Below are 25224 nucleotides of genomic sequence, written 5' to 3' on the forward strand. Positions count from 1 at the left end.
AAGATTTCCTTGTTTTTTATGGCTGAAAAATATTCTATTATATATATAGATTATTATATCTATATCTATCATTATATCTCTCTCTCTCTTTCTCTCTCTCTCTCTCTCTCTATATATATACCACAATTTCTTAATCCATTCATCCATTGATGGGCACTTAGGTTGCTTCCATGTCTTGGCTATCGTATATGATGCTTCTATAAACGTGAGGGTGCAGATATCTTTTCAAGTTAGTGTTTTCATTTCCTTCAGATATATTCCCAGATGTGGAATTGCTGGATCATATGGTAGTTCTACTTTTAATTTTTGAGGATCCTCCATAACTGTTTTCCATAGTGGCTGCACCAGTTTACAATCCCACCAACAGTGCACAAGGGTTTCCTTTTCCCCACATCCTCACCAGCATTTGTTACGTTTTGTCTTTTTGATGATGGCCATTCTAACAGGCATGAGGTGATATCTCATTGTGGTCTGGATTCGCATTGCCTAATGACTAGTGATGTTGAGCATCTTTTCATGTACGTGTTGGCTATTTGTATATCTTCTTTGGAAAACTGTTCAGGTCGTTTGCCCATTTTTTTAATTGGATTGTTTGGTTTTTTTTGCTATTGAGTTGTATAAGTTCTTTATGTATTTTGGATATTAGCCAGTTATCAGATATATGATTAGCAAATATTTTTCCCCATTTCAAATGTTGACTTCATTTTGTTGAAGGTTTCTTTTGCTGTGCAGAAGCTTTTTAATTTGATGTAGTCTCACTTGCTTATTTTTGATTTGTTCCTTGTGCCTTAGGTGTCATATACAAAAATCATCACCAAGACCCAAATCAAGAAGCTTTTTTCCTATGTTTTTTTCTAGGAGTTTCATGGTTTCAGGCCTTACATTTAAGCCTTTAATCCATTTCAAGTAAATTTTTGTGAGTGGTGTAAGGTGCCCTGGGAAAAGCAAAGTGGGAACTTGGGGCTGAAATCCTAAGCTCAGGTTCTTATCTAAATGTCCAGATTCTGGGTGTGAGCAGGGTTGTCATACTGTAAAATGCCTAGGCAGCAACTCTAAATAGTTGTTTTCTCATCACAAGATGTCTTTTATTTCTTTTTCTTGATTCATTGCTCTGGCAACGACTTTCAGTACTATGTTGAATAGGAGTGGTGAGAGTGGGCACCTTTGTCTTGTTCTTGTTCCTGATCTTAGAGGAAAAGATTTCAACCTTTCATCATTGAATATGATATTAGCTGTGGGCTTATCATATATGGCCTTTATTATGTTTAGTTTAACATAATTTGTTAAGAGTTTTTATCATTAATGGATGTTTAATTTTGTCAAATGCTTTTCCTTCATCTATTGAAATGATCATAGGATTTTTTCTTTCATTCTATTAATGTTATGTGTCACATTGATTGATTTGCACATGTTGAACTATCCTTGCATCCCAGGTATAAATCTCACTATCATGGTGAATGATCCTTTTAATGTGCTGCTGAATTCGGTTTGCCAGTATTTTATTGAGAATTTTTGCATCTATATTCATCTGGGATATTGGTCTGTGGTTATCTTTTCTGGTAATGTCCTTTTCTGGCTTTGGTATCAGGGTAATGCTGGTCTCATAAAATGACTTTGGGAGTATTCTATCCTCTTTGATTTTTTGGAAGAATTTAAGAAGGATTGGTGTCAATTCTTGTTTAAATGTGTGGTAAAATTCATCAGTGAAGCCATCTGGTCCTGGACTTTTCTTCACGGGGATATTTTTGATTACATTTTAAATCTCCTTACTAGTAATCGGACTATTCAAGCTTTCTATTTCTTCCTGATTCAGCTTGGTAGTTTGTATGTTTCTGAGAATTTATCCATTTTTTCTAGGTTGTCCAGTTTGTTGGCATATAGTTGTTCACAGTAGCTGCTTATGATCCTTTGTATTTCTGTGGTATCATTTATAATGTCTTCTTTTACGTATATAATTTTGTTGATTTGGGTCTTCTCTTTTTTCCTTGGTTAGTCCAGATAAAAGTTTCAGTTTTGTTTATCTTTTCAAAGAAACAACTGTTAGTTTGGTAATCTTTTGTATTGTTTTTCTGTTCTCTATATCATTTATTTCTGCCCTAATCTTTATTATTTCCTTTCTTATGCTAACTTTGGGCTCAGTTTGTTCTTCTATTTCTAGTTCTTTAAGACATAGATTTACACTGTTTATTTGAGATTTACATTGTTAATTTTACATTATTTTTTTCTCGCTTCTTAAGGTAGGTGTTTATTGCTATGAATTTCACTCTTAGAACTGCTTTTGCTGCATCCCATTAAGTTTTGGTATGTTGTGTTTCCATTTTTGATTGTATCAAGATATTTGATTTATTTAATTTTTTTAATACACCTACTCTTTAATTTTCCAATATTCTTTCAACTACTTTCTTTTTTTCTTTTTAATTTTTTGTTTATTGTAGTAACATTGGTTTATAACATTGTATAAATTTCAGGTGTACATCATTATACTTCTATTTCTGCATAGATTACATCATGTTCACCACCCAAATACTAATTACAGCCCATCACCACACACATGGGCCGAATTATCCCTTTTGCCCTCCTCCCTACCCCCTTCCCCTCTGGTAACCACCAATCCAATCTTTATCGCTATGTGTTCGTTTATTGTTGTTATTATCTACTACTTAATGAAGGAAATCATACGGTATTTGAACTTCTCCCTCTGACTTATTTCATTTTGCATAATACCCCAATGACCATCCATGTTGTCACAAATGCTGGATTTCATCGTTTCTTATGGCTGAGTAGTATTCCATTGTGTATATATACCACATCTTCTTTATCCATTCGTCCCTTGATAGGCACTTAGGTTGCTTCCACGTCTTGGCTATTGTGAATAACGCTGCAATGAACACAGGGGTGCATGTATCTTTATGCATTGGTGTTTTCAAGTTCTTTGGATAAATACCCAGCAGTGGAATAGCTGGAGCATATGGTAGATCTATCCTTGATTTTTTGAGGAATCTCCATACTGTTTTCCATAGTGGCTGCACCAGTTTGCACTCCCACCAGCAGTGTATGAGAGTTCCCTTCTCTCCACAACCTCTCCAAAACTTGTTGTTTCCTGTCTTGTTAATTATAGCCATTCTGATGGGCGTGAGGTGATATCTCATTGTAGTTTTGATTTGCATTTCCCTGATAGATAATGATGTTGAACATCTTTTCATGTGCCTGTTGGCCATCTGTATATCTTCTTTGGACAAATGCCTGTTCAGGGCTCTTGCCCATTTTTTAATTGGGTTGTTAGGTTTTTTGTTGTTGAGATGCATGAGTTCTTTAAATATTTTGGAGATTAAGCCCTTATCAGATGTATGGTTTGCAAATATCTTCTCCCAATTGTTAGGTTGTCTTTTGATTTTGTTGATGGTTTCCTTTGCAGTGCAGAAGCTTTTTAGTTTGATGTAGTCCCATTTGTTTATTTTTTCTGTTGTTTCTCTTGCCCGGTCAGACATGGTTCTTGAAAATGTGTTGCTAAGACCGATGTGGAAGAGTGTACTGCCTATGTTTTCTTCTAGAAGTTTCATAGTTTCAGGTCTTACATTCAAGTCTTTAAACATTTTGAGTTAATTTTTGTGTATGGTGTAAGGTAAGGGTCTATTTTCTTTTTTTTTTTTTGCATGTGGCTGTCCAGTTTTCCCAACACCATTTGTTGAAGAGAGTTTCTTTTCTCCGTTGTATGTTCTTGGCTCCTTTGTCGAAGAGTAGCTGTCCATAGATGTATGGGTTTGTTTCTGGGCTTTCGATTCCATTCCATTGATCTGTGTGTCTGTTTTTGTGCCAGTACCATGCTATTTTGGTTACTATAGCTTTGTAGTATATTTTGAAATCAGGGAGTGTGATACCTCCAGCTTTGTTCTTTTTTCTCAGGACTCCTTTAGCTATTCGGGGTCTTTTGTTGTTCCATATAAATTTTAGGATTCTTAGTTCTATTTCTGTGAAAAATGTTGTTGGAACTTTGATAGGGATTGCATTGAATCTATAGATTGCTTTAGGAAGTATGGTCATCTTAACTATGTTAATTCTTCCGATCCAAGACCATGGAATATCTTTCCATTTCTTTGTGTCTTCTTCAATATCTTTCAGCAATGTTTTATAGTTTTCTGTGTATAGATCTTTCCCCACTTTGGTTCAGTTTATTCCTAGGTATTTTATTCTTTTTGTTGCAATTGTAAATGGGATTGTATTCTTAATTTCTCTTTCTGCTGCCTCGTTGTTAGTGTAGAGAAATGCAACTGATTTTTGTATGTTGATTTTGTATCCTGCAACTTTACTGTATTCGTTTATTACTTCAAAAAGTTTTCTGGTGGATTCTTTAGGGTTTTCTATGTATAAAATCATATCATCTATGGGTTACGTGTGTCCTTCTGTTGTGGCCTGTTTGCTCTCCCTGTAGTTGCTAAGGGAGGCCCAGTTATGCTCCTGGCCAGCTGTTGTAATGCTCAGCTGCTTGTAGTTGGTGTGGGCCCTTCAGTCTCTTTATTGGGTGTGGGGAGCCCCAGCACAGTTGGCTGTAAGTTCTAATACCACATTTGTGTTGCAGTATTTCTTTTAAGTGAGTAGGCCCCCAGTGTGACAGGTTGTTAGGCTCAGGGGCTTACAATTGCTATAAGCCTCCAGCCTTTGTATCTCTTGTCAGCTCTCTGAGGATTGCAGCTGGGTGGGGCTGGCCTCAGGCATGGGAGCACCCAATTGTTTCAGGCTTTGGAAGTTGAGGCAAACCCCCTATGTGGGTCTTTGAGAAGCACAAGTCTTCTGCAGCTGACAAGCCCTGCCACCCACAGGTCTACACACACAATCAACACAGTGCTGCCCTGTGTGCACACCCTGACCTCCTGAAGTGGACCCAGTCTTTCCACTTCGGGAGCCCCACACACTCCACCACCGCCCCACACTCTCCACCCGCTCCTTGTGCACGCCCTGCCCCACTGAAGTCGGCTCAGTTGCCAGGCTGCAGAGAATCCAGTCAGCACTCTATTCAGGCCCACAAGTTGCCTGAGGGCTTGTTGTTAGGTGGGGCCAGTCTCTAGGGTGGGCTGCCTGCCCTGGCTGAGCTGGATTAAATGGGTGCTTTAGTGGGTGGGGCCCACCTGGGCTAGCAGGCCCCAGGGAGAACTCCAATGGCATCTGTGTCAGCATGCCCACACCAGGACACAACAATGGCCACCGCCAATGTCCTAGTCCCTGGAGAGTTCAGGGCCTATCAGGTGAGTCTCTTTTCACCCAAGCACTGTGCACCTTTCTTTCTGGTGATTTTAGGTTGCTTTCTGAAACGGGTGAGTTTGTGCATGGGCCCTTTAAGAGCCGGTTTTAATTTCTTTGTGAACCAGCTTTTCTGGGGGTTCTCCCCAATGTTTTAGTAGCAGGCAAAGTCAGATATTATGCCACTCGTCTTGAGTGTGCTTGGTCCACAAAATGCCCACAACGGGAACACTCCAGGCTCAGGGTCCCGCTCCTCCAGGGAGGCTGTGTACCTTTGGGCTGCTCCCCAGTAGCCGTGAAGCTGGCGGCTTGTGAAGGCAGCGTTTTTTCTCTCCAGAAGGGAGTTTCTGCCTCTTCCACCTCAATTAGGCTTGTCCTTTGTTGCAGGAGTTCCTCTTATCCAGTTTTCAGTTCTGTTTCAGAGGTAATTTTTCCACGAGTAGTTGTAAATTGGCTGTGTCCACAGGAGGATGTGAGTTCAGAGTCTGCCTACGCTGCCATCTTGACTTGAGTATCTCAAGAAACTTTTAGATTTCCCTTTTATTTCTTCTTTGATCCATTGGTTTTTCAGGAGAGTGTGTTTAATTTCCATGTATTCATGAATTTTCCAGTTTTCTTCTTGGTATTGATTTCTAGTTTCATACCATTGTGGTCAGAGGAGATACTCGACATGATCTCAATCTTCTTGAATTTGCTAAGACTTGTTTTGTGGCCTAACATATGGTCCATCCTAGAGAATGTTCCATGTGTACTTGAGAAGAATGTGTATTCTCTGTTGTCAGATAGAATGTTCTGTACGTGTCTGTTAGGTCCTATGGGTCTTTAGTCTTGTTCAAATCTGCTGTTTCCTTATTGATTCTCTGTCTGGATGATCTATCCATCATTGAGAGTGGGATATTAAAGTCCCCAACTATTATTATATTGCTGTTTATTTCTCCTTTTAGCTCTGTTAGTTTTTGCTTTATATATTTAGGTGCTCCAATGTTGGGCAAAAAAATATTTACAATTATGTCTTCTTGATGTATTGACCCCTTTATCATTATATAATAACCTTCTTTGTGTCTTTTTACCATTTTTAGTTTAACGTCTATTTTGTATGATACAAGTATAGCTATCCCACTTTTTTTTTTTGGTTGCGATTTGCTTGAAATATCTTTTTCCATCCCTTCACTCAGTCTATGTGTGGCTTTAAGGCTAAAGTGAGTCTCTGTTAGGAAGCATATAATTTGATCTTGTTGTTTTTTTTTTAATCCATTCAGCCATTCTATCTCTTTTGATTGGAGAATTTAATTCAGTTACATTTAAAGTAATTATTAAGAACTTACTATTGCCATTTTGTAAATTGTTTTCTGTTTGTTTTGTCGATCCATTTTTCCTTGTTTCTTATCCTGCTGACTTTTTTGTCCTTTGATATCTTGTGGTATCAGTATGGTTTGATTTCTTTATCATGTTCTTTTATGTAACTACTACAGGATTTTCCCTTGTGGTTGCCATGAGTCTTGTATAAAATATCTTAAAATTATAACACCCTATTTTAAACTAATAACGATTTAACTTCAGTAGAATTCCTAAGCCTTACACTTTTCCTTCTTCTCCCCCTCACATTTTAGGTCATTGATGTTATAATTTACTTATTTTTATATGGTGTAATGAATAACAAATTATTGTAGTTATGGTTATTTTTAATGTTTGTTTTTAACTTTTAAACTAGAGTTGAAAATGAATTATGCACCACCATTACCATATTACAGAATTTATCTTTGACTATATAGTTACCATTACCAGTGAGTTTTACACTACCTTCTTATGTTTTTATGATGTTAATTAGCATCCTTTTATTTCCACTTGAAGAACTCTCTTTAGCATTTCTTGTAAGGCATTTCTAGTGGTGATGAATTCCCTCAGCTTTTCTTTGTCCAGGAAAGTCTTTATCCCTCCTTCACTTCTGAAGGACAGCTTTGCCAGGTATAGTATTCTTTGTTGACAGTTTTTTCTTTCAATATTTTGAATATGTCACCCCATTCTCTTCTGGCTTGAAAAGCTTCTGTTGAGAAATCCAATGATAGTCTTATGGAGGTTCCATTGTATGTAACTTCTCTCTTTTCTCTTAGTGCTTTTAAAATTCTTTCTTTTTCTTTGACTTTTGACAATTTAATTATAATGTGTCTTGATGTAGTTCTATTCAGGTTCAATCTATTTGGGATCCTTTGGGCCTCATGGATCTGGATGTCTATTTCTTTCCCCAGGTTTGGGAAGTTTTCAGCCATTATTTCTTTAAATAAACTTTCTGTCCCTTTTCTTTCTCTTCTCCTTCTGGCATTCCCATAATGTAGATATTATTTCTTTTCTTTGTCTCCCATAAGTCCCATAGGCTTTCTTCATTTTTTTTTCATTCTTTTTCTTTTTGCTCCTCTGGCTGGATAATTTCAAATGCCCTATCTTCTAGGTCACTGATTCTTCTGCATGGCTGAGTCTGCTTTTGAAGCTCTTTATTGAATTCTTCAGCCCCATTATTGTATTTTTCGGCTCTAGGATCTCTGTTTGGGTTTTTTTGGATGGTTTCTATTTTTTTTGGTTGAACTTCTCATTTTGTTCATGTGTTGTTTTCCTAATTTTGTTTAGTTGTCTGTGTGTGTGTTCTTGTAGTTCACTAAACTTTTTTAAGAGGATTGTTCTGAATTCTTTGTCTGACAGTTCATAGATCTCCATTTTTTTAGGTTCAGTTATTAAAGCTTTATTAGTTTCCTTTGGTGGTGTCATATTTGTCTGATTTTTCATGATCCTTCATTCCTTATGTTGGTATCTGCACATTTGAGCAAATGGTCTCCTCTTCCAGACTTTGCAGTTTCGCTGTGGCAGAGACAGTTCTTCACTAATTAGCTAAGTTTGGGTTTCTGGATGTGTCTGCTGGTAATGTCCTTGGGCAGGTGGGGCCTGCTATTAGGGTCTATATTTGGGCAAGGGAACTGTTTAAGCTCTGAGCTTGGGGGCTGGGGGGTGTGTCACTGGCTGAGAATAGCTGGATAGGACTTCTGGCTTGATTCCCTGCTCAAGTGAGGGTGTAGGATGGGCTGCATGGTTGCCTGGATTCTCTGGTCAGGCTTACTAGACAGTTGGGACTGGGTATTATACTCATCAATAAGTAGGGCTATGAATTAGCTTCCCTATCTTCATGGGGCAACAGGATGAGACCCAGAGCCTCCATAGCTCATTGTTTGGGGACCTGAATCTGGCAAGAGTGTGCACTGAATATCCTCGTTAGGTGAGGCTACCAGTTTTTCTCTGAAGACAGGGAAAGCCACAGGCTATGCAATCTGTTCAAGTGCCACTGTAAGCAGGGCTGTTGTATGGGCTATACAGCTTCCCATGTGCTCTGGTAAGGTCCCCTGGTCAGGTGGACTGAAGGCTATATTCAGCAATAAGAGAGGCTGCAAATTAGTTTCCCTGCCCAGGTGCAGCTCCAAGGCTGCTAAGGCTCTTTCTTTATGGTCTTGACTCAAGCCAATCCATGAACCAAGTTCCCTGGCCAAACAGGGCCACTAGCTTTGCTCTGAGAGTTATCAGCTCTGCATGTCCACCTCTCAGCTCGAGCATTGCTAGGTTATGCAGCTTCTAGGTGTTCTTGCCAGCCCTTCCTGTCAGATGGGGCTGGGGACCACACTTCACAGTGGGTGGGGCTATGACTCAGCTCTTCAGCCTGGGTGTGTGCATACCAGGCTCTACAGCCCCGTAATACTCCTCCTTTGAGGGCCTGAATCAGGCAGACCTGAACCCTGCTGAGTTCCCAGGTCAGCCTACACCACCGATTTAGTTCTACAGATGAGCAAAGCCACTGGATGGGACTACTACTTGGGCTCTGCAGGTATGAACTCATTCTGCCAAGATCTAAGTGATGGTTGTTGTAAGACCCTCTCCACTCCTCTGTCACAATCAGATTTCCAGTAGTTGAGCCCCACAGATTCCCCTGCAATCCCTGTGGGGTGAAACCAGAGTAGGGGCTCCCACAAAGCAACCCACAATGTTGGAGGTGCTGGATGTTACCCCTGGGCTTTCTTTCTCAACTGCAGAAAGCATAGGCTCAAGGGAGACCTCTCAGCATGATGCTGCATTGGCCTGGGGCAGGAGTAATGTGGTCAGTCTGTAGCCACTTCTCTTACACATCTAATGCAGTCTATCTTGGTCTCTGTAATGAAGGAGGGGGTGCTTCAGCCTTACTCCCATGTTCTAGGATTCTCTCAGTGGTGTCTTGTCCATGAATAGTTGTTAGTTGTTCTTCTTGTGAGAGGGAGTGAAGTCAGGAATGACCTATGTCACCATCTTGGTGACATCACTCTCTAAAGTATTTTTCTTAAAAAAACACTTTTCAAAAGAGAATTACAAATAATTTCCTAGGTTTGGCCCCTGAGTCTGAACAATACTTCTAGAACAAAACCAAATATAAAGCAGTCCTTTCAAAGCTACTGGAAAAAAAGTCACTGGATATATAAGTTCAGCATAGCTCACATTTTGCTGTGAAGGACATATTGATTTTCTGTATTCCCAACCATGACCTTGCATTTGTGGTAACCATGGCAACTGCCTAACTTGTGAGGCCTTGGTAAAGGCAACATGGCAGATTAGTACTAAATTAGCCGGAGGAAATGACAATGGGGATGTAATCAGTGTAACTATTTATGTCCCTTGACATCTTCCTCTGATCCAGAGGTTCTCAAACTTGGCTGCACATTAGAATCTCCTGGGGAACTTTTAAAAATGCCAAGGGCCCATCTACAGAGATACTGATTTAATGTAGATGGAACCCAGGCATCAGTATTTTTAAAAATCCCTCAGATGAGTCTAACATGCAGCTGGAGTTGAGAACCACTGCTCTAACCAAATATATCCCTACTCATTTATGATAGTCTAAGTAGAGATAAGCTGCCCAAAGGTAATTATAACAATCCCTTCATCTGTCTAATCAGTACAACTGCATAATATAACCTAAGAATATTTGAAGTAGATACCACAGAGAAAGCCAAAGGGGCTTATGAAGAGTAAAACTAGTAGGAAACATGTCAAAATAAAGGTAGATTGAACCCATGGCTTGGAAACACACCAGTGGAGGCAGTGTGCTGTTCTAGAAGTAGAATTATACAAGGACTCAGACCCTTGGCTCTGGCCTAAACTCAAGCACAAATAACTGCGTGAGCTTGGGCCAGTCACCGCCCTTCTCTGGACCTCATTTACCTTATCTACAAAATAAGAGGACTTGACTCATTGATCTCTAATCCCCCTCCTCTTCTAAAATCCTGTGGTTTCTAAAATACAGAAATATTAAAACATGCTATGCCAGGGCCCCTCCCCAAACCAGTTAAATCAGAACTTCCAGGAGTGGAGTGTGGTCATCAGTAGTTTTTCAATGCTCCCAGGTGATTCTAATATTCAGCCAGGGCTGCTAACAGTTAGGCTTGAAAAACTTGCCATGGTGTGATTTTATGTGGGATGGGAAACAAGGAGAGAATAAAGACTAAAGTCTTTCAAGAAAAAAGTGGGATAAAAATTAGTAACATTTTTATAGGTTAATTATAAACTCACACTACCTTTTTCCATCTCTTTTTGATTTTTTTCATTTTTACTCTCTTCTTAGATTATGATTCAGCATCTGGTTTCCCTCTTCTCTCTTAAACCTGCCTTACTAAGACATTTCATTACCAAAGAATATGTCATTTGAAGAACTGAGAAAGTGATCAAAAGCAGTATTACTTGGGAAATGGAACTTACAAGATCTACTGCTAAGAGAGATGTCACCGAAACTGTAATGGAATATATTTTAATTTTTGCAGCTGTGAGGATGTGTGCATTCAGTAAGTGTATATTAAAGGTAATTCACTACAAAAATGTCAGCATCTGTAAGAAAAGAGAACACAGGAAAACAGATTAAATTTAGTCAGAGAGAAGCTAAAGTCATCTGTTTTATTATATAAGGTAGTTGAGAGCGTGGTAGCTTAGCCCAACAAAATAACTGGGCAAATGGCCAGTGTCTGGTGGGCAGAAAAAGAAACATTTCCAGATGCGCTACATCTGCCCCCAACATCTTCCTAATGTGTTTGCCATTCTTCCCATTGTCTTAGGAACACTTCTAAAGGTTTATTCCCAGAAATGCACCTCCCAGAAGGCATATCTAGAGCTGTGATGCCCCCAAACAGTAGCTACTAGCCGCATGGGCCTCTATAAGTTTAAATTAACTAAAATTAGAAATTTAGTTCTTCTGTCACACTAGCCATATTTCACATGCTCAATAACTACACGTGGCTATCAGATACCATATTGAATAGCAAAAAACATTTCCATCTTCACAGAAAGTTATAGTGGACAGGGTTTCACAAAAGTATAACTTACTTGCTAAGCAGAGGTAATTCTGTTCTTTTGGAGACCTATAGAACATAGAGATTAATTCTCTGTGTCTGTTTTCTCCTCTAACAAATGGATATAAAAATAATGATTGACTCCAAAGGAAGGGTTATAGAATTATGTTTAAGTGTCCTAAGGAATATAATTCTAAATAAAAACCCCTCCACATGGAAAACAACTGTGTTATAACTCATAATCTAGGGGGAAACTAAGGTGTAATATACAGAAGAATTACCAGTGTTTCTCAAAATATAGTCTGTGTGCCACTTGCTTTGGATTCCCCCATGTTGCTTGTTAAAAATATAGATTTCTGTGCCTTATCCCAGAGTTACTGAATCAGAACATTTGGAGTGGAAACCATGACTGGCCATTTTAACAAATCCACTGATACTATTTGAAAAAATGACTTTGGAACAAAAGTCACTTATAACCCTCCCTAGCGTCTCCCACTTTGTGTTTACATTTTAATTTGACTGAATTTATCACTCCTTTGGTCACTCAGTGATTTGCAAGTATGTTTGGGAAGTCAGCAATCTCTCCAACAGTGAGATTACACCCATGATCCTGCAGAGAGAGTTAAATTGCAGCGTATTCCACAGTCACTTTTCCTGTGACTGGGCAGTACCATTGAGTTTTAATAATGTTATTTAGCATATCTCACATAAATTGCTCATTTGGGGCTAGCCAAATGATTACCTAGAAAATATTTCTCACAGTTTCTGAAAGAAGCTGTTTCAGTTGCAAACAGCAGGAAAACGCAGCCATTAAAAGAGAAAGAATGCTTATGTTTTTACAACAAAATAATTAGAAGCCATTACTGGTGCTGTTTAGATTTCAGTACCCCATCTATCTTACTTACAATTAGAAACTATGTGCCCAAGTAGGAAAAGTCTGGCTAAACATGAGTGCATTTTGACTGCACTGTTTTGATAAAGTGCGACCCATTGATAACGTAGTGTAAGCAATTTTCTTGTTTTTTTTTTTAAATCACTGCTTATCATCTGTGTTTGTGTTGTTTTTTTTTTTTTGAGGAAGATTGGCCCTGAGCTAACATCTGTTGCCAATCTTCCTCTTTTACTTTTTTCTCCCCAAAGCCCCCAGTACATAGTTGTATATCCTAGTTGTAGGTCTTTCTAGTTCTTCTACGTGGGCCACTGCCTCAGCATGGCTTGATAAACGGTGAGTAGGTCCACACCCAGGATCCGAACCAGCCAACCTCAGGCCAGCGAAGCAGAGCACGCGACGTTAACTGCTGCGCCACTGGGCCAGCCCCTGCAATTTTCTTTAAGAACAACTTTTGTTGGCTACTATTAGTTTTCGAGGTAAAGAGCTGGGAAGCAATTTCACAAATTTATATCCATTTATCCATCAGGATAATAGAATCTCAGAGATGAAATTTTTTAGTTTAAGCCCCACTTCCACTCAATTTCTGGATTTTGCACAGCTTTACCAGTGAGTGATTGTCCATCCACCGTTTGAACACTTCCAAAAATGAGGTGATCCATTTCTTCCAAAGGAAGCCATTCCCACTTTGGGACAGTTCTTACTCATATAAACTTCCTGTAATTTTTATCATTTGGCTCTAGTGCTGCCCTCTTGGACCACATAGAGTAAACCTAATGCCTCTTTACAAGACAACTTTTCCAACAGTGGAAAATTGCTAGGGTGTTCCCCCTTGTCATCTCCATCGTGTGTTCATAAATATTCTCTTTTAACTAACATATTCTAGCTTTCAGCTAATGGTGATGAAAATGAAACCAATTATTGGAATTTCTTCTACTTCAAAACACTTTCCCATATTATACTTCTTAATTTAGTCAATTAAGTGTTGACAATTCATAGTTGCTAATTTGAAGAGACTTAACGTAACCTGCAACAGAGATTGTCTTGGCTAATGGAGATTCTTAAGAAAATATATCCATTTCATCTAAACTTCGATGGTCTATCCATTGAATCTCTTTGGTAAAAGCTCAAACTTTATTCATTAATTCAGCATATTTATTAAATGCCCAACTGCTGCATGTAGGGATACAATCATGAACTGGGAGGTTAAGATCTAGTGAAACATTTAGATGCCTGTATAATACAAGCCTTAAGCATTGCCCTTTCATCAGTACTCATTTGAAAGTGAGGCTGCGGGCAGTTGGGGCGGGGGTCGAAGCAGCAGAAAGAGCACTAATCCATTTGTCAAAGAGGCAAAAAACTAATATTGTCAATCCAGCTCTGCCTTGTAAACATATCAAGTGTCCTTCAGCAAGTCACTTAGCCTGACTTGACTACATTTTCTATGTTCTGCCTACCTTGTGAATTTGCGTACATTTTGTTTTGTTTTAATCAGTTGAGATGATGCTTGCCAAATGACTTTCTATTAAATAGAAATAATAATAATCTGTATGTGCTCTATTACTTTACAGTTCACAAAGTTCTTCCCAAAGATTATATCCTTAAATATTTTCAAAGATTTGTGAGCTCTTACTCCATTTGTGAAGTAAAGAAACTGCAACTAGGATATGATAGGCATTCAAATTAAAAATTATTACAATAAATTTTATCATTATCTTATTTGTAACCATTTTCAGGTTGTTTTGTTAATGTCTAAAGAATTTTTCTTTTTTTGCTCAAAGTCAGCTGTCTACTTTGTAGATGCTAAAGCTAATTTGATAGATTATGATATCTCTTCCTCATTAACAGCCTTAATTTTTTGTGTGTAATAGATAAGCTTTTGCCAGTTTCCATGGTCTTTGCCAAACTGATCAAGTAACTGATTTTATGGCTTGATCCCATGAAGCTTGTTTCCAATTTGACATTTTGCCTCCTACCATTTTAAAAGTAGCTGCTGAAACACAAATATCAGAAGGAAAATAAAAAGACCTCTTGAATTAGTAACTTGATCCCCTTCTGTGCTAGTTCCCTTTTCCCAGAAATATACTTTGTAGTGTTTTGTTAGTTGAGTTTTAAGCGTCTCAAGAGATGGTGGATCTGGCACTTCCTTGGCAGCATATTTCACAGTCTAGTAATCTTAATAGCTTTAATACCCTGAAATGTGTTTAATCCAGTCTTATTTGTTTGTATAGGGTAAAATTTTCCAAGGGCCTCTCATAACCCTAGCAATAGGATTTTTTTAATGGTCTTATCACTTTTAATTGCTTAAACTTTTACCTTTTATTTTTAGTGTCTAAAATAAAAAGTTTGGAATGAGCATTTTAGTTTGTCCCACAAAGGCCTTCGATGATTATAACCAGGTTCACTTTCAGCATGTTTTTCTCAACTTAATCCTACAACTTTATTCCTTTGTCTCTTCTCATCAAATTAAGTTAGTTTTCTAATTCTTATTTAGGTAGCAATAATTAGTACCTACAATTTACTCCATATTTACTATATATCAGGTGGTGAGCTATGCACTTTACCAGGGTTTCTCAACCTCAGCACTACCGACACTTTGGGTCAGATAATTCTTTGTTGTGAGGGGCTGTCCTGTGCACTGTAAGATGTTGAGCAGCATCCCTGGCCTTGACCCACTAGATGCCAATAGCACCCTGAGTTGTGACAAGCAAAAGTGTCTCCAAACATTGCCAAATGTCCCCTGGGGAGCAAAATTGCCTCTGAGAACCACTGATTTACATGATCTCATTTAACTATTATGAAATCCTTGTAAAACAAATGGTATTATCCCAATTTTATAGCTTAAGAAAATAAGGCTAAAGGAGGATAAATAATTTATCTAGAGTCACACAGCTAGCAAATGGAGAAGCCAAGATTTGAACCCTTCTTCTGACTTCAAAGCTAGTGATTTTCCAATTATCAATACAAACTTACTTCAATAATATGTTCACAATGTTAGTTTTGCTTTAATATATTTTCTCACATTTGAGTTGAGTGGCATTGTAGACTCTTTTCTTAACATTTATTTTCTATTTTATCTGAATTTTTAAATTTCCTTCCTTAAAACAACTCTCTCAAATTCTGTGTAAGGTTTTGTATTATTATTTAAAGATTATTTATTTATTTATTAATTTTCTTTCCCCCCAAAGCCCCAGTAGATAGTTGTATGTCACAGCTGCACATCCTTCTAGCGGCTGCACGTGGGACGCCGCCTCAGCATGGCCGGAGAAGCGGTGCGTCCGTGCGCGCCCGGGATCCGAACCCGGGCCGCCAGCAGTGGAGCGCGCACACCCAACCGCTAAGCCACGGGGCCGGCCCTGTATTATTATTATTTAGTATTTTATCATTGTCTTTTTTGAAGCCAGGATGACTTATCTCATTTTTCAAGATCTCATTTTGTTTCAGTCTTGACTTCTAAAGAATTTGGGATTCCTCTCAGCTTTGCCTAATCCACAAATTTCATTAGTCTTTCCTCTATTACATCAATAAAATGTTTTCTATTCTAGATGACATACTCTATTACATGTCTCTTCCTAAAATATCTTTCTTTCTATTTGGATTTTTGCCAATTTATAATACTTTGATTCCATCTAATTCACAGCATCCAGATTTTCCAGAATGATAGGAGCAAGTGCTGAGGAGAAGCAGAGGAAAAGGGTAATAAACAGGTAAGCAATGTGACCATAGCAGCAGCAGCCATAGAAATAGCCTGTGTTCCTTCACCTCCTAGAGGCATATGCCTTATGAAGAGGCCTCAAAACACCACAGAATGCAATTTGAACTCAATCTTAGTCAACGTAAATGAAGAATATGAAATACATGGTTTATAACCAGGCTTGATATCCTTATTTATGCTTATTAGCTTTAGTGAAAACCTGATAAAGATGCCAGGAGTTCAGCAATAGTCAAACACTTTCAAAGGAAAAGCAGGGCAAAATCTGATCTTTACTTTCTAGTTTCCCTTTTCTTAGTCCATCATTTTTTTTGTTTGTTAGTTTATTGCAGTAACATTGGTTTATAACATTGTATAAATTTCAGGTGTACATCATTATACTTTTATTTCTGCATAGATTACATCATGTTCACCACCCAAATACTGATTACAACCCATCACCACACACATGGGCCGAATTATCCCTTTCACCCTCCTCCCGCCCCCCTTCCCCTCTGGTAGCCACCAATCCAATCTCTGTCTATATGTGTTTGTTTATTGTTGTTATTATCTACTACTTAATGAAGGAAATCATGTGGTATTTGACCTTCTCCCTCTGACTTATTTCACTTTGCATAATACCCTCAAGGTCCATCCATGTTGTCACAAATGGCTGGATTTCATCGTTTCTTATGGCTGAGTAGTATTCCATTGTGTATATATACAACATGTTCTTTATCCATTCGTCCCTTGATGGGCACTTAGGTTGCTTCCAAGTCTTGGCTATTGTGAATAACGCTGCAATGAACACAGGGGTGCATGTATCGTTACGCATTGGTGTTTTCAAGTTCTTTGGATAAATACCCAGCAGTGGAATAGCTGGATCATATGGTAGTTCTATCCTTGATTTTTTGAGGAATCTCCATACTGTTTTCCATAGTGGCTGCACCAGTTTGCACACCCACCAGCAGTGTATGAGAGTTCCCTTCTCTCCACATCCTCTCCAACACATGTTGTTTCCTGTCTTGTTAATTATAGCCATTCTGACGGGCGTGAGGTGATATCTCATTGTAGTTTTGATTTGCATTTCCCTGATAGTTAATGATTTTGAACATCTTTTCATGTGTCTGTTGGCCATCTGTATAGCTTCTTTGGAGAAATGTCTGTTCAGGTCTTTTGCCCATTTTTTAATTGGGTTGTTAGGTTTTTTGTTGTTGAGATGCATCAGTTCTTCGTATATTTTGGAGATTAAGCCCTTATCAGAAGTATGGTTTGCAAATATCTTCTCCCAATTGTTAGGTTGTCTTTTCGTTTTGTTGATGGTTTCCTTTGCTGTGCAGAAGCTTTTTAGTTTGATGCAGTCCCATTTGTTTATTTTTTCTATTGTTTCTCTTGCCGGGTCAGACATGGTGCTAGAAAATATGTTGCTAAGACCGATGTCGAAGAGCGTACTGACTATGTTTTCTTCTAGAAGTTTCATAGTTTCAGGTCTCACATTCAAGTCTTTAATCCATTTGGAGTTAATTTTTGTGTATGGTGTAAGGTAAGGGTCTACTTTAATTTTTTTGGATGTGGCTATCCAGTTTTCCCAACACCATTTGTTGAAGAGACTTTCTTTTCTCCATTGTATGTTCTTGGCTCCTTTGTCAAAGATTAGCTGTCCATAGATGTGTGGGTTTATTTCTGGGCTTTTGATTCTGTTCCATTGATCTGTGTGTCTGTTTTTGTACAAGTACCATGCTGTTTTGGTTACTATAGCTTTGTAGTATATTTTGAAATCAGGGAGTGTGATACCTCCAGCTTTCTTCTTTTTTCTCAGGATTCCTTTACTTATTTGGGGTCTTTTGTTGTTCCAAATAAATTTTAGGATTCTTTGTTCTATTTCTGTGAAAAATGTTGTTGGAACTTTGATAGGGATTGCATTGAATCTATAGATGGCTTTAGGAAGTATGGACATCTTAACTATGTTAATTCTTCCAATCCAAGAGCACGGAATATCTTTCCATTTCTTTGTGCCTTCTTCAGTTTCTTTCAGCAATGTTTTATAGTTTTCCGTGTACAGATCTTTCACCTCTTTGGTTAAGTTTATTCCTAGGTATTTTATTCTTTTTGTTGGAATTGTAAATGGGATGCTATTCTTAATTTTTCTTTCTGCTACTTCGTTGTTAGTATATAGAAATGCAACTGATTTTTGTATGTTGATTTTGTATCCTTCAACTTTACCATATTCGTTTATTACTTCTAAACGTTTTCTTGTGGATTCTTTAGGGTTTTCTATATATAAAATCATGTCATCTGCAAATAGTGAGAGTTTCACTTCTTCCTTTCCAGTTTGGATCCCTTTTATTTTTTTATCTTGCCTGATTGCTCTGCCTAGGACTTCCAGTAATATGTTAAATAGGAGTGGTGAGAGTGCACATCCTGTCTGGTTCCTGTTCTTAGAGGGATAGGTTTCAGTTTTTCACCATTGAGAATGATATTAGCTGTGGGTTTGTCATATATGGCCTTTATTATGTTGAGGTACTTTCCTTCTATCCCCATTTTATTCAGAGGTTTTATCATAAATGGATGCTGTATCTTGTCAAATGCTTTCTCTGCATCTATTGAGATGATCCTGTGATTTTCAATCCTCATTTGATTAATGTGGTGTATCACGTTGATTGATTTGCAAATGTTGAACCATCCCTGCATCCCTGGAATAAATCCCACTTCCAGATTGTTGAATTGGTTGGCATATAGCTTTTCATAGTATTCTCTTATAATCTTTTGTATTTCTGAGGTGTCTGTTGTAATTTCTCCTCTTTCATTTCTGATTTTACTTACTTGTGCCTTCTCTTTTATTTTCTTGGTGAGTCTAGCTAAAGGTTTGTCAATTTTGTTTATCTTTTCAAAGAACCAGCTCTTGGTTTTATTAATTTTTTCTATTGTTTTTTTGGTCTCTATTTCATTTATTTCTGCTCTGCTTTTTATTATTTCCCTTCTTGTACTGATTTGGGGCTTTGTTTGTTCTTCTTTTTTCAGTTCCTTTAGGTGCATTGTTAGATTGTTTATTTGAGATTTTTCTTGTTTGTCGAGATAGGCCTGTATTGCTATAAACTTCCCTCTTAGAACCGCTTTTGCCACATCCCATAAATTCTGGCATGTCATATTTTCATTTTCATTTGTTTCCAGGTGTTTTTTGATTTCTCCTTTGATTTCTTCGTTGACCCAATTGTTCTTCAGTAACATTTTGTTTAATCTCCACGTATATGTGGATTTTCTGATTTTCTTCCTATAGTTGATTTCTAGTTTCATATCGTTGTGGTCAGAAAAGATGCTTGGTATTATTTCAGTCTTCTTAAATTTATGGAGACTTGTTTTGTGGCCTAATATGTGATCAATCCTGGAGAATGTTCCATGTGCATTTGAAAAGAACGTGTATTCTTTGGTTTTTGGCTGGAATGCTCTGTATATATCTACTAGGTCCATCTGTTCTAGTGTGTCATTTAAGGCCAATGTTTCCTTATTGATCTTCTGTTTGGATGATCTATCCGTTGGTGTAAGTGGAGTGTTCAAGTCCCCTACTATTATTGTGTTACTGTCTATTTCTCTTTTTATGTCTGTTAATAATTGCTTTATATATTTAGGTGCACCTACATTGGGTGCGTAGATATTTACAAGTGTTCTGTACTCTTGTTGGATTGTTCCTTTGATCATTATATAGTGCCCTTCTTTGTCTCTTTATTTTCTTTCTTTTTTTAAATTTTTTTTATTTTTCCCCCAAAGCCCCAGTAGATAGTTGTACGTCATAGTTGTACATCCTTCTAGTTGCTGTATGTGGGATGTGGCCTCAGCATGGCCAGAGAGGCGGTGCCTCAGTGTGCGCCCGGGATCAAACCCGGGCCGCCAGCAGCCAAGCGCACACACTTAGCCACTAAGCCATGGGGCCGGCCCTCTTTGTCTCCTTTTACAGTTTTTGTTTTGAAGTCTATTTTGTCTGATATGAGTACTGCCACTCCAGCTTTCTTTTCATTGTCATTTGCGTGGAGTATCTTTTTCCATCCCTTCACTTTCAGTTTGTGAGTTTCTTTAGGTCTGAAGTGTGTCTTTTGTATGCAGCATATATATGGGTCTTTTTTATTTTTATCCCATCAGCCACCCTATGCCTTTGACTTGGGGCATTTAGTCCATTGACGTTTAAAGTACCTATTGATATGTATGTACTTATTGCCATTTTTTAACTTTTTTTCTCCGTCTTTTAGTAGTCCTTCTCTGTTCCTTTCTTCTTCTATACAGAATTGATGGTCTCTTTAGTTTGACCTCTCTCTGAAAGCTCTACTCTTTAACTCCCCTCCTCCTTCCTTTTATGGTGTTGATTTCATATCTAACCTCTTTTTTGTGCATTTTTATCCATTACCCTCTTATCATGGAAATAGATAAGTTTTCCTATTTGTGGTCTTCTCTTTTCCCCTTAAATCAGTCCCTTTAACATTTCTTGTAGCACTGGTTTCTTGGTGACAAACTCCTTTAATTTTTGCTTGTCTGGGAAATTTTGTTCTCTCCTTCCTTTTTGAATGAAAACCTTGCTGGGTAGAGTATTCTTGGCTGTTAGTTTTTTCCTTTTAGCACTTTAAATATATCATGCCACTCTCTTGTAGCCTGTAAGGTTTCTGCTGAGAAGTCAGCTGATAGCCTTATGGGGTTTACTTTGTATGTAACTTGACTTTCTCTTGCGGCTTTTAGGATTCTCTGTTTATCTTTAATTCTGGACATTTTGATTATGAGGTGTCTTGGTGTGGGGCTCTTTGGGTTTATCTTGTTTGGGGCTCTGTGCTTCCTGTACCAGGATGTCTGTTTCCTTCCTTAGGTTAGGGAAGTTTTCATCTATTATTTCTTGAAATAGTTTCTCAACCCCTTTGTCTCGCTCTTCTCCTTACAAGACACCTAACACGAATGTTAGAGCGCTTGATGTTGTCCCAGAGGTTCCTTAGACTGTCCTCACTCTTTTTAATTCTTTTCTCTTTTACCTGTTCAGCTTGGGTAATTTCTTCTAGTCTTTTGTCCAGCTCGCAGATCTGTTCTTCTCTATGCTCTACTCTGCTTTTGAGTCCCTCTAGTGAATTTTTCATTTCCAGTATTGTATTCTTCATTTCTGATTGGTTCTTTTTTATATCTTCCATTTCTTTGTTGACATTCTCACTGAAGTCATCTATTATTCTCCCCAGATCAGTAAGCATCCTTAACACTCTTTGTTTGAACTCTCTGTCAGGTAGGTTGCTCATTTCTGTTTCACTTAGTTCGTTTTCTGGGGTTTTGTCCTGTTCCCTTACTTGGAATGTATTCCTTTGCCACCTCATTTTGCCTCTTTCCCTGTGCTTGTGTTGTGTATTAGGTAGGTCAGCTACGTCTCCTGCTCTTGGATAGGTGACCTTATGTAAGTGATGCCTTAGGAGGCCTGCAGTGTGCTTCCCTCAGTTCTCACTGTTCCATTGGTGACCTTTATGTGGGCTATGTGTGTCCTTCTGTTGTGGCCTGTTTGCTCTCCCTGTAGGCGCCCAGGGAGGCCGAGTTATGCCCCTGGCCAGCTGTTGTAATGCTCAGCTGCTTGTAGTTGCTGTGGGCCCTTCAGTCTCTTTATTGGGTGTGGGGAGCCCTAGCACAGTTTGCTGCAAGTTCTAATACCACATTTGTGTTTCAGTATTTCTTTTAAATGACTAGGCCTCCAGCGTGGCAGGTTGTTAGGCTCAGGGCCTTAAAAATGCTATAAGCCTCCAGCCTTTAGATCTCTTGTCAGCTATCTGAGGATTGCAGCTGTGTGGTGCTGGCCTCAGGCACAGGAGCACCCAATTGTTTCAGGCTTTGGAAGGTGGGGCAAACCCCCTATGTGGGTCTTTGAGAAGCACAAGTCTTCTGCAGCTGACAAGCCCTGCTGCCCATAGGTCCACACACACAGTCAGCACAGTCCTGCCCCATGTCCGCACTCTGACATACTGAAGCAGACCCAGTGTCTCCTCAGTGGGAGCCCCACACACTCCACAACCACCCCACACTCTCCACCCGCTCCTTGTGCACGCCCTGCCCCACTGAAGTCAGCTCAGTTGCCAGGCTGCAGAGAATCCAGTCACCACTCTATGCAGGCCCACAAGTTGGGTGGGGCCAGTCTCTAGGGTGGGCTGCCTGCCCTGGCTGAGCTGGATTAAATCAGTGCTCTATCAGGTGGGGCAGACCCTAGGCTAGCAGGCCTCAGGGAGAACTCCAATGGTGTCTGTTTCAGCACGCCCACACCAGGCCACAACAATGGCCGCCGCCAATGTCCCAGTCCCTGGAGAGGTCTCACCTCTCACCGAGATCCACTCAGGGCCTATTAGGTGAGTCTCTTTTCACGAAAGCACTGTGCACCTTTCTTTCTGGTGATTTTAGGTTGCTTTCTGAAACGGGTGAATTTGTGCATGGGCCCTTTAAGAGCCGGTTTTTATTTCTTTCTGAACCAGCTTTTCTGGGGGTACTCCCCAATGTTTTAGTAGCAGGCAAAGTCAGATATTATGCCATTTGTCTCGATTGTGCTGGGTCCACAAAATGCCCACAGCGGGGCCGCTTCCCGGCTCAGGGCCACGCTCCTCCAGGGAGTGCTGCATACCTTTGGGCTGCTCCCAGGCGGCCGTGAGGTGCTGCAGCTTGTGAAGGCGCCGTTTTTCCTCTGCTGAAGGGAGTTTCTGCCTCTTCCACCTCAATTAGGATTGTCCTTTGTTGCAGGAGTTCTTCTTATCCAGTTTCCAGTTCTGTTTCAGGGGTAATTTTTCCACGAGTAGTTGTAAATTGGCTGTGTCCACGGGAGGATGTGAGTTCAGAGTCTGCCTATGCCGCCATCTTGACTTCGTCCCATCTTTTTAAATATAGCATTCCAGGCTACACAGAAAAAGCTAAGTGACAAAAAAACTAGACTCACTCTCATTTTTCCCATTTCTCATTTTCTCATTTTCTGGTGACTACAGTCATTGTGTCTTGAGGTCAACACTCCAGATGTAATAGAATGAGAGAGTTTTGGAGAATGTCAAATAAACCAAAGAACAAAACTAGAACCGTAGACCATAAAGTACTGAGGGACATCTACTGAATTGCTTCAAGAGTATAAGGTTTTTCATAACGGTGACCAAAATAATGCATTTTTAAGATGTTTGGCTAAATTGAGTGTAAAATCTGCAACTACGATATGGAACAAAGCTCATTCAAATACTGGTGGTCTAAGTCTATGGTATAGATTTCATCTACACTTTTCTCTGACCAGCTGCAACTGTTTAGTAAATGGGTCACTGATCAGGTATTTTGTAAATAACCTGTGAGTTGACTGAATTCAATCTGTTTCCTTTACCTGGTTTACATATATAGGCACATTAAAGTAACTTGAACAATTGAATGGTATGGGCTAAAAAGAGCACATTTTCTTCTGGCATCCAGATAATCAGGACAAAATTTAGGGAATGAGAGATGTAGCTTGACTTTGCACCCTTTAAAGTTTCTGTTTAGTACTTTACTATGCTTGTCAACAGAACACATGCATGTTTAAAAGATTCAGGAGTGTTGAGGAAAGAGCCTCGTAAACATTGTTTAATGATTTATCAAAGCCCAGTATTGAAAATGCCATGACAAACATCTGGTTGAAACAGAAAAAAAAAATGATAATTCCCCAAATAGTTAAATATATGTAAAATTGGGGGTGAATATACTAAATATTCTAGATTTAAACCCAAGTTTTTCATTTTCAACTGAAAGATGTCATGGAGACATTGACTAGAGCAATGTTGAGTTCCAGTGAACTAATCATGTTTCCAATTAATAATTATCTAACATAACAACTTCCCAGAAATCCCTGTGACGGTATCAAAATATCTCAAGTGAGATGATATGCTTGCAAGTGAGTTCTTTTAAAATTCAGATTGGTTTAACAATTCTTGTAAACATTTATAAACATTTAAGCATCAGAGATGTGATAATTCTGTGCATTGTTGAGCTATTGCAAAAATTCTCATAGTCTCTGGGGTTTCCTTTTGGGTTATGATTAAGGAAGGTAAGGACATCAATAAATAAAATCAGAGGTGAGACTTATTTGGATCCATACAAACTGGACTATCTCTATACCTCTATCAGCAATGGTGCTTGTCTTAGGTTGGGTTCGCCCAAAACCAAACCCTGACACAAGGATTTTGGTGCAAATAGTTTTTTTGGGAGGTGGTCCCAGCAACTATAGAGAGGGAAATGAGGAAATAGGATAGACAAGGCAAGGAAGCCCCAGTACAGGCTGCATAATGAACAGGTTCCCACTGAAGGCAACTGGGGCATAATCCCACTAGGAACTTTCAGGAGACAGTGGAGAAGATGCCTCAGAGCTGTCCTACCCAAGAGCCAAGGAGGTTCATGGTATTTATCTACCAATTCCGGTTGTCATTTATGGATGGATGGCTGCTCCAAGGGGGCAAAAGTCCCCAGAGTGGGCCTGCTCTATGCACAGCTTGAGCAAGCTCCTGTGGCTGGAGACTGCCCTCTGGCAGAGAGACACAGGTGCTTGTAGTAAGATGCCCTTGGTGCATGAATGGGACACTGACAGCATCTCTGATGGCACTATTATTCTCTAAAATATCAACATGAAGCCCTCTAAATGAAAAATTAAAGTGGTGGTCAGAATTTTGCATCATAAAAGTGAAATCCAAGTTCCAATAACTGCCCTTAAAAAAAGGAAAGAAACCAATATTTTTCCAATATTCTTCAAAACAGCTGCTCATACAAGAAAATCTACAGAACCCTAATAGATTCCTTCACCTTTTTTTCCAGCCAAGCCTGTTGTATGCTAGCTCAGTTTAAACAGAGCCTCACTGGTTCTGACTTGCTTTTGTCAATTTGCTGATGGCCTGGGGTGCTTCATTTACACATGCACTTTATAACTGAAAGAGTGGTCCTTGGAGAGGAGCCTTGGCAATCATTTTAATTAGCAGCAACTTGAAGACTGTCTTTTCTTTCTTTCCCCAGTAACCCTAATGAACCAAGAGATAAGCTTATAAAGTTTTTCCCCAAAGGTTTCTCAGCTGGCAGCT

General features: G+C 39.0%; 1 long non-coding RNA gene across 1 annotated transcript in view; it reads left to right on the plus strand.

Annotated features, from left to right (window-relative positions):
- Positions 1–16165, plus strand: part of LOC147911992 (uncharacterized) — a 73919-nt gene extending 57754 nt beyond the window's left edge. The window contains exon 4 of the long non-coding RNA XR_015550461.1: positions 16109–16165. This is a non-coding gene — a long non-coding RNA (uncharacterized LOC147911992). The remainder of the gene's footprint in view (positions 1–16108) is intronic.
- The last annotated feature ends 9059 nt before the right edge of the window (positions 16166–25224 follow it).

The sequence above is a fragment of the Ceratotherium simum genome, chromosome X (genome assembly GCF_057802395.1).
Source record: "Ceratotherium simum simum isolate JZ-2026a chromosome X, ASM5780239v1, whole genome shotgun sequence".
Classification (NCBI taxonomy): Eukaryota; Metazoa; Chordata; class Mammalia; order Perissodactyla; family Rhinocerotidae; genus Ceratotherium; species Ceratotherium simum.